This window comes from Leopardus geoffroyi, chromosome D4 (genome assembly GCF_018350155.1).
Source record: "Leopardus geoffroyi isolate Oge1 chromosome D4, O.geoffroyi_Oge1_pat1.0, whole genome shotgun sequence".
Lineage (NCBI taxonomy): Eukaryota > Metazoa > Chordata > Mammalia > Carnivora > Felidae > Leopardus > Leopardus geoffroyi.
Genome location: NC_059342.1, coordinates 102,349 through 120,425, shown reverse-complemented (window position 1 = coordinate 120,425; position 18,077 = coordinate 102,349). Strand labels below are relative to the sequence as shown.

Here is an 18,077-nt window from a genome sequence, read left to right as displayed (position 1 = left end):
ATTTGGGGATACAACTGCTGTGCTGTGGGGTCAGTGCCTGGAGCCTCCGGGGACCTAACCCAAACACTAACTGTAACCTAACCATAACCCTCACACTACAACTAACCTTATCTACCACACTAACTCTAAACCAGATCCACAGCCACGCATGTTCCTAATTTCAGCCCTCCATGGAGTTCACAACAGTGGTGTCGCTTCATTCATGGCCACGTCCCAGGATTGAACCATAACCCTAGCAAGGCTCTATACCATGGGAGCCCAAATCCAAATCTGACAAGAACATGCACACTGGTTCGAGAATCAGTGCAGAAATACTCGGCATGGAAAGTGGAACATCACCATGTCATTTCCAAAGCACGAGTGCAGTTGCACAAGAGGATTCCTGAGGCCTATGGGAAGGGTGGCCCATACATTTCTCTGGACTTGGGCACAAAGACTAATCCTGACTGGCACTCTCCCTTGAGCACTCCAATAAGCCCTTCATGGAGACAACTACATTGTTGTGCGTTCAGAGCCTGGAGCCTCCAGGGACCTAAGCATAACCCTAACCGTACCCCGAACCATTACCCTTACCCTACACCTACCCCTATATATAATCCTACCCTACATTGAACCACACCCTCGCATGTGCTCTCAATTCAGCCCTCCAGGGAGATCATGAAACTGGACTTGCTTCGGCCCTTGCGACTTCCCTGGACTAAACCCTAACGCTAGCTTAAGGCTCTCTCCCAATGGGGACCCAATTCCAAAGTCTGACAACAGTACGCACAAGGGTTTGAGAATCAGTGCAGAAATACTTGGCATGGACTGTGGAACATCACCATGTCATTTCCTAAGCACGACTGCAGCTGCACGAGAAGCTTCCTGAGTCCTACATGAAGAGTGACACATACATTTGTCTGGCCTTGGAAGTTAAAGGCTAATCCTGACCAGCACCCTCCCTTGTGTACTCCACTCAGCCCTTCGGGTTAACACCAGCTCTGCTGTGGGATCAGTGTCTGGAGTCTTCTGGGACCTAAACCTAACCCTAATCCTAAACATAATCCTAAGGCTACACCTAACCCTATTAATCTCAATAAGCTACACCAGACCCATAGCCACGTACAAACCCTCACTTCAGCCCCCCATGGAATTCAAACACTGCTATGGTTTCTGCCCTGGTGACGTTCCTGGACCAAAACCTAACCCTAACTGAGGCTCTGTCCCCATGGGGACCCAATTCCAAAGTCTTACAAGAACACGCACAAGAGTTTGAGTATCGGTGTAGAAATACTCGACATGGAACGTGGAAATTCACTATGTGATTTTCAAAGTGGAACTGCAGCTGAACGAGAGGATTCCTGAGGCCTATGTGAAGCTTGCCCAATATTTGTTTGGCATTGGAACCCAAAGACTAATCCTGATTGGCACATTCCCTTGTGTACTCCACTCAGCCCGTCAGGAAGACAACTGCTCTGCTGAGGGTCAGTGCCTAGAGCCTCCTGGGACCTAACCCTAGCCCTAACATAACCCTAATCATAACCCTCACACTAACCTCACCCTAACATTAACCCAAATCCTACACTTGACCCGAACTCTCACATGAGCCCTCAATTCAGTCCTCGAGGGAGATCATGAAACTGGAGTCGATTCACTCCTGCTGACTTCCCTGGACCTAACCCAAACCCTAGGTAAGGCTCTCTCCCCGTTGGGACCCAATTCCAAGTCTGACAACAGCATGAACACGGTTTTGAGAATTGGTACAGAAATATTCGACATGGAATGTGGAATTTCACCATGTCATTTCAAAAGCGCGACTGCAGCTGCACGAGATGAATGCTGAGGCCTACCCGAAGGGTGGCCCTTACATTTGTCTGGCCTTGGAACCCAAAGACTTGTCCTGACTGACACCCTCCCTTGGGGACACCACTCATCCCTTCATGGAGACAACACCACTGCTGTGGGTTCAGTGCCTAGAGCCTCCTGAGACCTAACCCTAACCCTAATCATAACCCCAACCGTATCCTTCACCCTACACCTAACCCTATCTAGCACACTAACTCTAAACCAGATTCACAGCCGCGCATGTGCCCTCACTTCAGCCCTCCATGGAATTCAAAACACTGGTGTCGCTTCAGACTTGGGGAACTCCCTGTACTGAACCCTGACCCTAACTATGTGTCTTTCCCAATGGGGACTCATCTCCAAAGTCTGCAACAGCACATACATGGGATTGAGAATCAGTGCATAAATACTAGGCATGGAACGTGGAACATCACCATGTCATATGAAAAGCACGACAGCAGCTGCACGAGAAGAATCCTGAGGCCTACCTGAAGGGTGGTCCATATATTTATCTAAAGTTGGAACCCAAAGACTAATCCTGACCACACCCTCCATTGTGTACTTCACGAACCCCTTCGGGGAAACAACTGTTCCCTGTGGATCAGAGCCTGGAACCAGATGGGACGTAACCCTAACCCTAACTGTAAACCTAACCATAAACCTAACCATAAACCTAACCATAAACCTAACCATAAACCTAACCATAAACCTAACCATAAACCTAACGCTACACCTAAACGATCTCTAACCATAACCGACACTTGACCCGCACCCTCGAACAGACCCTCAAGACAGCCCTCGAGGAAGATCACAAAACTAGAGTCGCTGCAGCCCTGGTGACTTCCCTGGACTGAACCCTAACCCTAGCTAAGGCACTCTCCCCATGGGGACCCAATTCCAAAGTCTGACAACAGCACGCACATGGGTTCGAGAATTGGTGCAGAAATACTCAGCACGGAACATAGAACATCACCATGTCATCTGCAAAGTGTGACAGCAGCTGCAAGAGAGGATTCCTGAGGCCTAACCGAAGTGTGGGCCATATGTTTGTCTGGCTTTGGAACCCAAAGACTAATGCTAACAGACACCCTCTCTTCTGTACTGCACTCAGGCCTCAGGGAGAAAACTGCTCTACTGTAGAGTCACTGCCTTCAGTCACCTGGGACCTAACCCTAACCCTGACGGTGAACCGAACCATAATCCTCACCCTAAACCTAACAGTATCTAGCACACTAACTCTACAGCAGACTCACAGCCACACATGCTCCCTCACATCAGCCCTCCACTGAATTTACAACAGTGTTGTTGTTTCAGCCCTGGCGACATCCCTGGATGAAAACCTTACCCTAGCTAAAGCTCTTATCCATGGGCACCCAATACCAAAGTCTGAAAACACCACACGCCTGGGGTCCAGAAGCAGTGCAGGATCACACGGGATAGAACCTGGAACCTCAGCATGTCTTTTCTCAGGCCCAGCTGCAGCTGCCCGAAAGGATTGATGAGGCCTACACTACCAATGGCCCATACAGTTGTCTGCAATTGGAACGGAAAGACTAAACCTGAATGGCATCCTCCCATCCTGCCCTCAACTCAGCCCTTCGGGGAGACAACTGCACTGCTTTGGGCTCAGCACCAGGAGCCTCCTGGACCTAACTCTACCCCTAACCAGAACCCTCAACCAAAACCTAACCCTATGTCGAAACCTAACCCTACACTTGACCCACACCGTCATAGGCCCTCACTTCAGCCCTCGAGGGAGATCACCAGACTTGAGTCACTTTGTACCTGGTGACATCCCTGGACCGAACCCTAACCCTAGCTAGGGCTCTCCAATGCCTGGGGTCCAGAAGCGATGTAAGATCACTCAGCATAGAACCTGGAACGTCACCAAGTCATTTCCAAGGCCCGACTACAGGTGCTCGAGAGAATTCCTGAGGACTAACCAACAAGTGGTCCATAGAATTGTATGGTCTGGGGCCCAAAGACTAATCCTGACTGGCACCCCCCTTGTGCCCTCAACTCAGCCTTTCGGGGAGACAACTGCACTGCTGTGGGTTCAGCGCAGGGAGAATCCTGGGACCTAACCCTAACCCTAACAAGAACTCTCAACAGAAACCTAACCGTATCTCGAACCATAACCCATGACTCACACCGTTGCGTGGACCCTCAATTCAGCCCTTGAGAGAGATCACGAGACTGGAGTCACTTCGGCCCTGGTGTCATCTCTGGACCGAACCCTACCCTAGTTAAGGCTCTCTCCCCATAAGGACCCATAGCAAACTGACAACACCACGTGCCTGTTGTCAAGAAGCAGTGCAGGATCACTCAGCATAGAATCTGGAACATCACCATGTCATTGCCAAGGCACAGTGGCAGCTGTCGAGAGTATTTCTGAGGCCTACCAGAACACTGTCGCACACTGTTGTCGGGCCTTGGAATCCAAAGACTAATCCTGAGGGCACCCTCCCTTGTGCCCTCAATTCAGCCCTTCAGGGAGTCAACTGCACTGCTGTGGCTTCAGCGCCTGGAGCCTGTTGGGACCTAACGCTAACCAGAACCCTCAACCAAAACCTAACCCTATCTCGAAAACTAACCCTACACTTGAGCCACCCTGTCGCATGGGCCCTCACTTCAGCCCTCGAGGGAGATCAGAAGACTGGAGTTGCTTTGGCCCTGGCGATGTCCCTGGACCAAAACCTATCACGAGCTAAGATTCTTTCCCAATGGGGACCCAATACCAAAGTCTGACAACACCAAGTGCCTGGGGTGCAGAAATGGTGCAGGATCACTCACCATATGATCTGGATCATCACCATGTCGTTTCCAAAACCCAGCTGCAACTATCTGAAAGGATTCCTGACGCCTACCCAACCAGTGGCCCATAGAGATGTCTGGCATAGGAACCCAAAGACTATTCCTGACCATCACCCTTCCTTGAGCCGTCAACTCAGCCCTTTAGGTAGACAACCACACTGCTGTGGGTTCAGTGCCTGGCGCCTCTTTGGACCTAACCATAACCCTAACCCCAGCCAGAACTGCCAACCAAAACCTAACCCACTCTCGAACCCTAGCCGTACAGTTGACCTGTACCATCACACAGGCCCTCACTTCAGCCCTCGAGGGAGGTCACTAGACGGGAGTTGCTTCAGCCCTGGTGATGTCCCTGGACCAAACCCTAACCCTAGCCAAGGCTCTCTCCCCATGGGGACCCAATACCAAAATCTGACAACACCACGTGCCTGGGGTACAGAAGCTGTGCAGGATCACTCCACATAGAACCTGGAACATCACTATGTCGTTTCCAAGGCTGGGCTTCAGGTGCTCAAAAGTATTCCTGAGGCCTAATTGACCAGTGGCCCATAGAGTTGTCTGGCCTTGGAACCCAAAGACAAATCCTGACCGGCACCCTCCTTTGTGCCCTCAACTCAGCCCTTTGGAGAGACAAGTGCACTGCTATGGGTTCAGCGCCTTGAACCTCCTGGGAACAAACCCCGAGCCCTACTCCTAACCCTAATCAGAAACCTCAACTGAAACTGAAACCTAACTTGAACCCAAACCCTACAATTGCTCCGCATCGTCCTATTGGCCCTCACTTCAGACCTCGAGGGAGATGAAGAGACTGGTTTCGCTTGGAGCTGGTAACATCACTGGACTGAACCCTAACCCTAGATAAGGCTCTCTTGACATTGGACTCAATAACAACGTATGACAACACCACACGCCTGGGGAACACAAGTGGTACAGCATCACTCTGCATAGAACCAGTAATATACTATGTCCTTTTGAAGGACCGGCTGAAACTCCAGAGAGATTTCTAGAGGGCTACCCGCCTAGTGGCCCATACAGTTGTCTAGCCTTGGAACTCAAAGACTAATCCTAATCAGCACCCTCCATTGTGCCTTCAAATTAGACTTTCGGGGACACAAATGCACTGCTCTGGATTCAGCGCCTGGTGTCTCCTGGAACATAACTTTAAACCTATCCCTAAACCTAACCAGAACCCTCAAGAGAATCCTAACACTATCTCAACCCTAACCCTACAGTTGACACGCACCGTCGCAGGGGTTCTCAATTCGGCCCTGGAGAGAGATCACGAGACTAGAGTCGCTTCGGCCCTGGCAACATCCTGTAACAAACCATAACCCTAGTTAAGGCTCTCTACCCATGGGGACCCAATAGCAAAGTCTGACAAAACCACACACCTGGGGTCCAGAAGCGGTGCAGGATCACTCAGCATAGTACCTGGAACATCATGATGTCAATTCCAAAACCTGGCTGCAGCTGCCTGAGAGGATTCCTGAGGCCTACCAGACCACTCTCCCAAAGAGTTGTCTGGGTTGGAACCAAAAGACTAATCCAGACAGGCACCTGACCTTGGAACCTCAAATAAGCCCTTCGGGGAGACAACTGCAATGCTGTGGGTTCAGCCGCTGCAATGTCCTAGGACCTAATCCTAACTACTAACCCTAACCCTAACACAAACCCTAACCTTAATCCTACCCTAAATCCTATCCCAATCCCAAACCATGACACTAACACTACCCTAGCCCCAACACCAACCGCAACCATAATACTAAACCTAAACCCTACACTGTAACCCTGAACCCTAAACCCCAAATCCTAACCCAAATCCTAACTGTAGCCATAAACTTAAACCGTAAACCTGAACACTAAACTCTAACCCTAATCCCTAAACCATAAATCCTAAACACTACCCCTAAACCAAACACTGACCCTGACCTAAGCCTAAATCCTAACCATTGACACCAAACCCCGAAAACGTAACCCCTACCCCAAACCCTAAATTCCAAACAATAAACCTTAAATCCTAACACCTATCCCCTGACCCTGACACTACCCTGACTGTGACCCTAACCCTGAAGCTAATACACTAACCCTAACACCTAAGCCCTACCCTAACCCTAACCATCACCCCAACCCTAACCCCTAAACCCTAAACCTAACCTTCACCATAATCCTACCCTTTTAACTCTAACCATCTAAACCTAACCCTAACCCTAACCCCTAACTGCTAATCCTAACCCCTAACCCTAACCCTAATCCCATGGACAGTCCTTCATCACCAGTCCTGGGCTATGAACCACCCCCCCCCACCTCCTCTTTTGGGTAGATAACCTGAAGTGGACTAGGGATTTGTAAAGCATATTCATCTACTTCGTGAAATACTTTGTGGGAAAAATGTAGAGATGGTTGTTAGAGCTTGGAATTCAACTGCAAAACTGCCTGAGGACTTTGTAACATATCTCAAGTTTCTCAGGACATATGTTCAACGGACTGTATCATTTCCCTGTAATGAGGTCAGCTTTAGGTTTCTCTTGTCAAAAATAAAGAGGATTTTTACACAAAGACAGATGTATCGGGCGTACTGGTGCATATTTTACAGACACAGTGTTGTGAGTTCTGTGAAGGATGAGATGCACCCCTAAGTGTAGGTGCATTTGGTGTCCTGTGGGAAATGGGGCACATGCATTATATGACACAGACCTTGTGGTGACCATAATGGAAGCACCAGTGAAGGAGTGGGGGAAACTTGAATCACACAGGAATAGAAATTTGAGGAATTTGAGGACAGTAAGCAGAGTTTGAGGAAGTGCAGAGGGGAGGGTCCTGGGTTCAGTGAGATGCAGTTGCAGGCCATTCCTGACCACAGCCTGAGCAGGGAGCATGAGTTCCACATGGAGCTGCTATGTGGGATCACTCTCAGTGCACAATGCAAGGTTCCTCTCCAAAATGTCATATTTGTCAAAGTGCACCTAAGTGATCATCTAAAAAGTTCATTGTCTCCTTGCTGAAGGTTCTGGATATTTATGGGTGAAAAAATGCCCTGGATATATAGGAAATTTAACTTGGTCTTAAGGAAATGCTTGTCTGCCTAAGTTTATATCCTTTAGTGAGACTAAAAGTGAAGACAGGATCTAGATCAGCTCAGTGCCTGCATTGGCCTTCAGCCTGGGTCAACCTGCAATTCAGGGATGCCCAGATGCCACCCCTGCTGGACCCCTGACATCACCCTGACTACAGCTGTGCATCTATCTCCTTAAACTTCCCTCACAATATCCCGAGGGTTTCTTTGTGTTCCTGCTGTCTCAGCCAGGATACCAATTCTCAGTGGGACCTACACAGAGCCTGAGCTGTGTTATTTGTGAAAGAGGGGTAATATTTATTTCTAAGGACAAAATGAAAAGAAGACATTGAATACAGAATGCATCTGCAAAATATCTGGGAAATGTCCACTTACCCTTCTCACAGTTTCAATTAAGATATCTCCACACAAATGATCATCAAAAAAAGATGGTCACAGAAGTTCATTAAACTAAGACAGTTAACGCCTCCGCCCAGGGATTGGGGATCACCACTTTAAAGAAGAAGACAATGACACACTTATTGTATTAAGATTCAGGCCCTACCAGACAAAGAAAGAAAAAGATAATTACGAGAATGTGTATATCAGAGTTCTACATCTGAGATCTGAAGACAATCATATTCCATTACATATAGACTCGCAGATGCATCCACACTAAAGTGTTCATCTGAGGCCACAGATTAAGTACCGAAGAGGGAATGCATGTAGGAAAACATAAGACCATAGGGAAATAACCCCAAATTTCGTAAATCTCACTGCCTTATATGACAACTATTTTGAAATTTGAAGAGGACTGTGTGAGGTGACAGAGTATGGTGATTATCTATCTTAAAAATGTGTCAGATCTGCCTGCATGCTTTCTCTGCCCACCCTGCGCTCTCCACTTTGTTTTTCTTAGTATCCCTTAATAGTACTTTCACTGTTCTCTGTTTCAGTGTTTGCTTCTAGGAGGACCTACTCTCACCCCCCATCGAATGTACACAGTGCGGTTCCTATACACACAGGTAACAAACTAGCAGAAATTGCAGTGATGGAGGATAGTAGCAAGATCGCCCCATTTGCAGAGGAGCCCGAGAGAGTTTTATGGGGTGATGGTAACTTGCTATATCTAGATGCATGGGGTGCTTGTGCTCATTTATTTTAGAAATATTCACTGACTCCTGGTGCTTGGGGTCAGATAGACAGGTACCTGGCCCTAGCATATGGCTGATTTGTAATGGTGGGTAAGGATCAGGGACCAGCAGTGACTGTGGGAGATGAGTGAGGAGGCCACACATGGAGTCAGATCCTCCCTCAGGATGCCATGTCTCCACGGACAGCAACCTTGTGCAGGAGGTCTCTGAGGAGCACATATTTCTTGATCAGTCCTGTGAACTGCATAATCCTACTCCAGATTTCTCACTGAGGGATGGACAGGGCAGAGGCCAGCAGCTGGAGGACACCCTGATCATGGCTGGAGTGGAACAGTGGGCCTGGGAGATTGAGTCAGAGAAAGGGAAAGGCAGAAGATAGTGGCAAGGATTTTGAGAGATAAAGGGAAGAGGAGAGAAGGCAATGTTTTCTACTGACTTCACCCACATTTCTGTGTGAACAAAAGGAGATTCTTGTCTCGCAGGGAAGGGAAGAGGGCTGGCAAAAAGACAGAGTGACATTCTCAGCTCAAGTGCTCAGGATATCTGCCTTGCTCTTGAATACATATCACAGGAAGCCTGTGCGTTCTGTCATAAGTGGAACTGCAGCTCATACCATTTAGTGAAAATTAAAGCAATGATGAAGACCTCATCATTAAAGTAGTGCAACGAAAGTATGTGAACATACAGAGAGATACAATAGAAGCAAAAGTCCAAAGGTAGACCGACTGCAAAACTTATGGGAATATAGACTATCGGAAAAGGAGATACCCCAATGCCAGCTTTCAGACACCTGGGCAATATGTGAAAACGTGGGAAAAAAAAGTAGTCCTTACTTCAAAAGCAACATTAGCATTAGACACAAAGGGATCATGATGGAAGGTTTAGGGAGAAACCATATGATTTCATGGTGCTGTACCCATGGTCCTGTACCCTCAATCTCATCAAATTATACCCTTTAACTTGAGGCTTTGTTATATGTAAGTATACCTCATTAAAGAGAGCTTCAAAACATAAAATAATAGAAGCAAATGTGGGAAAGCTCCTTTCCAATCATAAAGTGCATGTGTGATATGAGTCTGTCTTCCCATGTCTCAAAAATCCAAAATAATAAGACATTTAAAAAAATAATAATAGCAAAGTAAGAGGACCCTGAGCTCACCCTGTCCCATGTTTTCAACTGCATAACATCCACATCCAAGTCCAGGAAGCAGAGAGCGATCCAAAGACTGGCAGAACAAACTCCACACCTAAGTAGAGAGAAGCTGCATCAGAAAGGTTAGGAATGTCAGAAAGGTGGAGGCCGTCTGCCTGCAGAAGGGGCAGAAAAAGTGAGCCCTCACACCAGGGAGGTCACACAGGGAAGACTAATCTCCATAACATTGGGCATTAAAACTTAGAAGGGATGAATACCTTTGTGTTCAGATCCTGGAACTTTGGAGGTCAGCTGACCCAGCACTGGGAGATCCAGGAGGATGAGTGATAGCCAGATCCCTGCCTGTGTAGAGAGGCAATGTAAACATGGCATTTTACACAATGCAGAGGCAACAGGAGACATATGTATTCATGCTGATTCCTAAGTGTGTTGGAGGACTTCTCTAACAATGAGGGAGCTCACAGGCACCATTCTTCTCCAGCTCCCAGAATAAGCATAGAAGCACCCACAAGAGGGTGAGGCTGCACAGACACTTGCTAACTAACCCGTTAGCAGTGCGCCAGTCCCAAGGGTTCACTAGGGGACTCACCAAACCAAGCCTGCTGGTCTCAGGGCAAACAATTTTCAAACCACAAGGGCACCCTGTCTGACAAGCTGCATGCATAGCTGCCACAGCAGACTGTGCACATCTGCACCTCACCCAGCTGTACATATCCAGGCACCCTCATCTGTCTCACTAAGCCACATGTCCCCAGGCACAGACATGCTCTGTGCATATCCTCAAGCCCCTAGCTTCCACCGCTGGTCCACAGCCCCCAGGCACCAAAGGACATAGGGAAATCTGGCATAGGACTAGTAGCCCTGTGCAATTTTGCTAACACTCCTGTCCTGTGCCCAAGTTATCCAGCGGGCATACCACCCCACAGCTGGCCTGCCTGGGTCCCACTAACACCACTGAGACAAAGCACAGCCCACAACAGGCAGACAACTGCAGTGCAGGTGCAGACACCTGCACTAAAAGGAAAAGTAACCCAGACACAGCAGCAGGCCGTGAACAACACCTATACAATAGCCTCCTGAAGGTCCAGGTCCTATAAACGGAGACGTGCACTGCTGAGTTCTCCAGGACCTCTTCTTCATAACGTTATTAGTTTCAAGAGCAGAAGGTACAGCTGACTTTCTTAACACAGAGAAATAGAGACAGAGAGAAAGACAAAATGGACACACAGAGATGTTTTTCCACAATGAAAGACCTAGTCAAAGTCACAGCCAGAGATCCAAGCCAAAGAGATGTAGGTAACATACCTGATACAGATTTGAAAGCAATGATATAAGGATACTCACTGGAGTTGTGAAATGAGTAGAAGAGTGAGACCCCTGACTAGAGATAAGAAATAATACAGTAGACATTGAAGACACAATAAAGGAGAGAGAAGCATGCTGGAACTAACAGAGGGATGGAAGACGCAGAGAAACAAACCAGTGACCTCGAAGACTGAGTAATGGAAATTAATCACATTGAACCAAAGAGAGAGAACAGAATTCTGCAACGTGAGATGAGACTAAGGGAACTCAGTGACTGCAAGAAAGATAACAATATTGATATTGTAGGAGTCTCAGAAGAAAGAGGAAAGGGGGCAGAAAATTTATTTGTGGAAACAATAGCTGAAAAATGCCCTAATTGGGGGAGGAAACAAACATCCTCATCCGGGAGGCTAGAGAATTCACATCAAAATGAACAAAATCAGGCCAACATTCAGACATATTGTAAGCAAACTTGCAAATTACAGTGACAATAAAGAAAAACTCTTAAAAGCAGCAAGACAAAGAGACCTTCACTTAGAAGGGAAGACCTATAAGGCTAGCTACCAGATTTCTGAACAGATACTTGGCAAGCCAGAAGCAAGTGACATCACATATTCAAAGTGCTGAATGGAAAAATCAGCAGCCAAGAATACTCTATCCAGCAAGTCTATCATTCAGAATGGAAGGAGACACAGACTTACCCAAACAAAATCTAAAGGTGTTTGTACCACTAAACCAGTCCTGCAAGAAATATGAAGAGGGACTCTTTGAGTGGAAAGGAGAGACCAAAAGTGACTCTATAGAGGTAAAAGACACAAATCAAGTAAACATGAATATTTTTGTAAAAAATAGTTAAGGAACTCAGAGATATGGATTTGAAATATAATAACATCTACCAAAAACCTAGACAGGAGAAAATAATGGGTTCCAAGGTAAATGACCATCAGCTTAATACAAACTGCTAAATGCAGAAGAGGTTGTATACATAACCCAGCAGTAACCATATATCAGAAACCAGTCACAAATATGGTAAGAATAAAGATAAATAAATTAAAATACTTCACTAAAGAAAATAAGCAAAACATGAAAGACAGACAAGAAAGGATCAGAGAAAATCATTAGAAACTACAAGAAAACAGGTAATATAATGGCAATACATACATACATACCTGGCAATCATTTCTTTGAAGGTAAATGGAATGAATGCTCCAATCTAGAGACATAGGGTGTAAGAACAGATGAAAAAAAAAAAAACTAGAGTAGCAATACTTGTATCAGAAAAAATACACTTAAAACAAAGTACATAACAAGAGACAGAGGAGAACGTTATATAACCGTAAAGGGTACAGTCCAAAAGGAGATATAACAACTATAAATATATCCCACAATTAAGTGGGATTTATTCCCAAGCTGCAAGGGTGGTTCAGTATTTGCAAATCAATCAATGTGATACAATATATCAACAGGAGAAAGGACAAGAACCATATGATCGGGGCACGTGGGTGGCTCAATCCTTTAGCAGTCCGACATCAGCTCAGGTCATGACCCCATGCTTCGTGAGGTCAAGTCCCACATCGGACTCTGTGCTGAAAGCTCAGGGCCAAGAGCCTCCATCGAACTCTGTGTCTCCCACTCCCTTTCTGCCCCTTCCCTGCTCACTCTCTGTCTCTCTCAAAATTAATAAACGTTAAAAGAAAAGAACCATACGGTCATTTCAATACATGAAGAAAAAGCATTTGACATACTACAACATCCATTCATGATTATAACCCCCTAAAGTAGGTTTACAGGGAACATACATCAATGCAATAAATGTTTTCTATGAAAATCCTGCAGCTATAATCAACCTTAATGGAGAAAATCTGAGAGCTTTTCCTATAAGGTCAGGGAAAACACAAGGATGTTTACTCTTACCACTTTTAATAAACATAGCACTGGAAGTCCAAGCTACAGCCAGCAGATAAATCAAACAAAACGAAACGAAACAAAACAACATAAATTAAAGTAAAAGAAAAGAAAAGAAAAAAGAAAAAAAAGAGAAAAGAAAAGAAAAACTAATCCAAATCTGGAAGAAGTGAATCTTTCACACTATGCAGATTACATGACACTATATATAGAAAACCCTAAAGAGTCCACCCAATAACTGCTAGAAGTGATAAATGAATACAGCAATGTCACCGGATTCAAAATCATTGTACAGAAATCTGTTGCATTTCTAGACAATAATGAAGCAGTAGAGAGAGAAATTAAGAAAACAGTCCCATTTAAAGTTGTACACCAGGGGTGCCTGGGTGGCGCAGTTGGTTAAGCGTCCGACTTCAGCCAGGTCACGATCTCGCGGTCATTGAGTTCGAGCCCCGCGTCGGGCTCTGGGCTGATGGCTCAGAGCCTGGAGCCTGTTTCCGATTCTGTGTCTCCCTCTCTCTGCCCCTCCCCCGTTCATGCTCTGTCTCTCTCTGTCCCAAAAATAAATAAACGTTGAAAAAAAAAATAAAAAAAAAAGTTGTACACCAAATAATAAGGTATCTATGATCTATCCAAGCTGGTGAGCGACCTATACTCTGAAAATTATAAAACAGTGATGAAAGAAATACAAGATGACACAAAAAAGTGGAAGGATATTCCATACTCATGGATCGGAAGTACAAATTTCATGGAAATGTCTATACTTCCCACAGCAACTGACACAACTAATGCAATTGCCATCAAAATAGCAACAACATTTTTCATAGAACTAGAACAGTCCTAAAATTTGTACAGAACCAAAAAAGACCCAAATCTTCAGAGTAAACAACCTTTATGTGAAGTGATAATTGTGGATGGAACTATGCCTCTGGATCTTCTGCTCCAAAACACAGTAGTCAGCCTAAGCATTTGAACAAACGTTAGACATATCCCAACCAAGGATCATTCTACAAAATGCATTCTACAAACGTACCCTCAAAACTTTGCAGATTATGAAAAATATGGAAAAATCTAAAAATCGTCATGGCCAAGTGAAGCCAAAGGAGACAGGATGACTGTAATGTGCCAGCTGGGATGAGTGTGGGACAAAAGAGGTTAAAACCAAAGCAATCTGAATACAAATATAAAGTTAGTTAATACTACCACATCTCTTTGGGATATTGATTGTGATCATGTATCAACTTAGAGGACATCAATAGTCAGAAAACACTCTGATGTATGTGGAGACTCAATAGTATCTTCCTAATTTTTCTGGTAACTAGAAACACACCACGATTGAAAAGATTATTAGTAAGCGTGGTTTTATGTTTTCAACACCTAATATTATATGACTAGTTCTAGTATTAGTTACTAGTGATGGCCATGTACCTATTCTTGTTGTTCTTACTATTGTGTAATTTAAATAATAGCATTCATGGTACAGAAAACTCAATGCATGATATACACTTCATAGAAACATCCACTTTATATTTTAAGGTAATAACATATGTAGACACCACTGTATTATGTGGTATGTAAATTAAGTGTTTTTCGGATCTGGAATGAACATGTCATTAAATGGCTTTCCAAAAGGGCGGTTATCCTAGATAATGAATGATACTCAGATTTTACAGGATGTACTTCACATCATGCCTGAACAGTGTCCAAAAAAGAAAACATACGTACACACGGCCAGATGGATCATTGTGACTGGCTCACTTATTGTAAAGAGTCCTTGCTTTAATATTTTCACGCATATTTTTAGCAGGAATACAAGAGAATGAAATATTTTCAAATCGAAGAGATGTTCAAAGGCTGGAAGAATGATAGGGTGTTCAAGGGGTTTCAGAAGGAAAAGATGCGACCATGAAGTGGCAGTCACAGACAAGCAGGTTTCTCTCGTCCACTTTGACAGGTTTTCATGAGGGGATGTCCATCACAGCATGTGATCTGCAAAAGGGTAAGACCCAGAAGTACCAGAGGGAAAGACACACTTTAGGAAGAGATGACTTGGAAAGGGTGCTTCTGTGCCTAAGTGATGGCTCAGCAACCTGGCTGGGTGTCCCTGGGTCAAAGATTTCAGGAGGCCAGCAGTAACCTAGACTCACAAAGACCTTAGTAACATACATCAATGTAATTTAGAGTCACAAAAATCTTAGAGCCACAGAGTTGATCTCCATCTATGATTAGGAGATGGTCACAGATTTACAGGATATGATCATCGGGCCGCCAGTAGATGGCTAAAATATTATTTAGGGTTATGTTTTTTTTTTTTTAATTTTTTTTCAACGTTTATTTATTTTTGGGACAGAGAGAGACAGAGTATGAACGGGGGAGGGGCAGAGAGAGAGGGAGACACAGAATCGGAAACAGGCTCCAGGCTCTGAGCCATCAGCCCAGAGCCTGACGCGGGGCTCGAACTCACGGACCGCGAGATCGTGACCTGGCTGAAGTCGGACGCTTAACCGACTGCGCCACCCAGGCGCCCCGGGTTATGTTTTTAATAAAAAAATTGATGTGCAAAAATATGGGTTTGGAATGTAAAGAAAACTCACAGGACCATCATGGAGTTACTTACGTTAAGGCCTCATGTCACTAACCCTAAATTCATTCCTGTAGGAATGTAACCTTTAACCAGTCAGCAATGAAATTCCTAGTCATTGCTGGAATATTAACTGATAGACCCCTGCCATTCCCTCAAGGAGGAAATCTCGCCTAAATAAGGTATTCCATGCCACTAAATTTGTTTTAAGTTTATTTATTTTGATAGAGAGAGAGAGAGAGAGAGCGAGCGAGTGAGCACAATGCAAGGGAGGGGCAGGAATAGAGGGAGAGAGAGAAGCCCATGACCACGAGGTCATGATCTGAGCCAGGATCAAGACTTGGACACTTAACCAAGTGATCCAGACCCCGAGAATGTGGAGTTTCAAAGGTGAGCAGGCTGGGCTGGGATACAGCCCTGAGGGCACTGGTCTAATCCTTGAGAGAAGGCAGCAAACTACTTACAGGCAGATGGTATGGAAACAGTGACCTGTACATTGCCTGGTGCACACAGTGGGGCAATTATACACTCATCATGGAGAGCATCCCTGAGAGGCAGTGTTCACAACAAGGGGACAAAGGAGGTAGGACAGAGGAGGTGTGTGGGACCATTTTCCTCCTCTTCCTCACAGCATAAACACAGAGCCATCTGCTGGAAACAATGTCATCCCCACACTGGCTGCCTAAGATGCTTACACCAACCCCATATTCCTGTGCTCTGGTGAGACTGGCCTTCTAGGTCAATCAGGCTTGCCTAAGTCCCAATGGACGTGTCCCCTTCCCCAGGAGACCAGCGGAAGCCCATGACCACACCACCTCTCTTGACCAGACAGTTCTGCAGAGCTTCACTTCGAGTGGCAGTCATTTCAAGTCTCATTTAAGAAGCAGATCGGAGCTGACCTATATAAAACTCAGCACATTCTGGCCAAAGACCATACATTGTCCATACAACTGGCCTGAAGGACAGTGCAGCCAGAACACAAAACAGTGTACGCAACACACACCACAGACACTCCCTGATGTGTCAGGCCCTGGACACTAGATGACCTCCATTTCATAAAGCCATTCATCTCACAGGCAGCTAACATAATGAGCTTTTGTAACACAGAGAAGGCAAATACTCAGCCAAAATGCCAAGACAAGAGGAATGCATCCCAAATGAAAGAACAAGATAAGGTCATGGCCAGAGACATGGAAGGAACACTTCCAAACTCATTCTATGAGGCCAGCTTGGCCTTGAGTCCAAACTGGACAAAGATCCCACCAGAAAGGAAAACTACAGACCAATTTACCTGATGAACCTGGATGCAAAAATTCTCAACAAAAAGTAACGAACCGGATCCAACAATACATACAAATAATTACTCACCACAATGAATTGGATTTATTCCTGGGATGCACCACCAATTCAATATCTGCAAATCAACTGATGTGGTACATCACATTAATAAAAGAAAGGATAACAACCATATGATCCTCTCAATAGATGCAGAAAGAGCATTTGACACAATGCAGCATCCTTTCTTGATGAAAAAAAAAGCACGCATGAAAGGAAGGGTAGAAAGGTCTTGTCTGAATATCAGTATGTCCAGATACGAAAGTCCCACAGCTAATATCATCTTCAATGAGGAAAAACTGAGAGCTTTCCCCCTAAGGTCAGGAACACGACTGGGATGTCCACTCTCACCACTGTTATTCCACAAAATGTTGGAAGTCCTAACCTCAGCAAGCAGACAACAAAAAGAAATACAAGGCGTCCAAATTGGCAAGGAGGGTCAAACTTTCCCTCTTTGCAGACATGATACTTTCCAAGGAAATCCAAAAGACTCCATGGAAAAACTGTTAGGACTGATACTGGAATTCAGGAAAGTCTCAGGATATAAAATCAATATACAGAAGTTGACTGCATTTCTATACACCAATAATGAGTCAGCAGAGAGAAATCAAGGATTGATGTACTTTACAACTGCACTGAAAACCATCAAATACCCAGGGGTAAACATAACCAAAGAGGTAAAAGATCAGTACACTTAAAACAATAGAGGGGCGCCTGGGTGGCTCAGTCGGTTAAGTGCCGACTTCATTTCAGGACATGATCCCGCATTTGTGGGTCTGAGTCCGTGATGGGCACTGTGCTGACAGCTCGGAGCCTGGAGCCTGCTTCAGAGTCTGTGTCTCCCTCCCTTTCTCTTTCTGCCCCTCCCCTGCTCATGTGCTCTCTCTTTCTCTCTCTCTCTCTCTCAAAAGTAAACAAAGATAAAAAAAAATAAAGGAACAAACCATACAACATCTA

At 45.3% G+C, this 18,077-nt stretch overlaps 1 long non-coding RNA gene across 7 annotated transcripts in view; it reads right to left on the bottom strand.

The window, feature by feature from the left end:
- The window catches only part of LOC123592791, a 60,547-nt gene that overhangs the window by 9,206 nt on the left and 33,264 nt on the right, over positions 1-18,077 (bottom strand). For 6 of the 7 annotated variants that reach the window (XR_006709934.1, XR_006709933.1, XR_006709937.1 and 3 more), the window contains one exon: positions 10,252-10,336. The exons of the other annotated variant lie outside the window; for it this stretch is intronic. This is a non-coding gene — a long non-coding RNA (uncharacterized LOC123592791). The remainder of the gene's footprint in view (positions 1-10,251; positions 10,337-18,077) is intronic. 7 annotated transcript variants of the gene reach the window in all.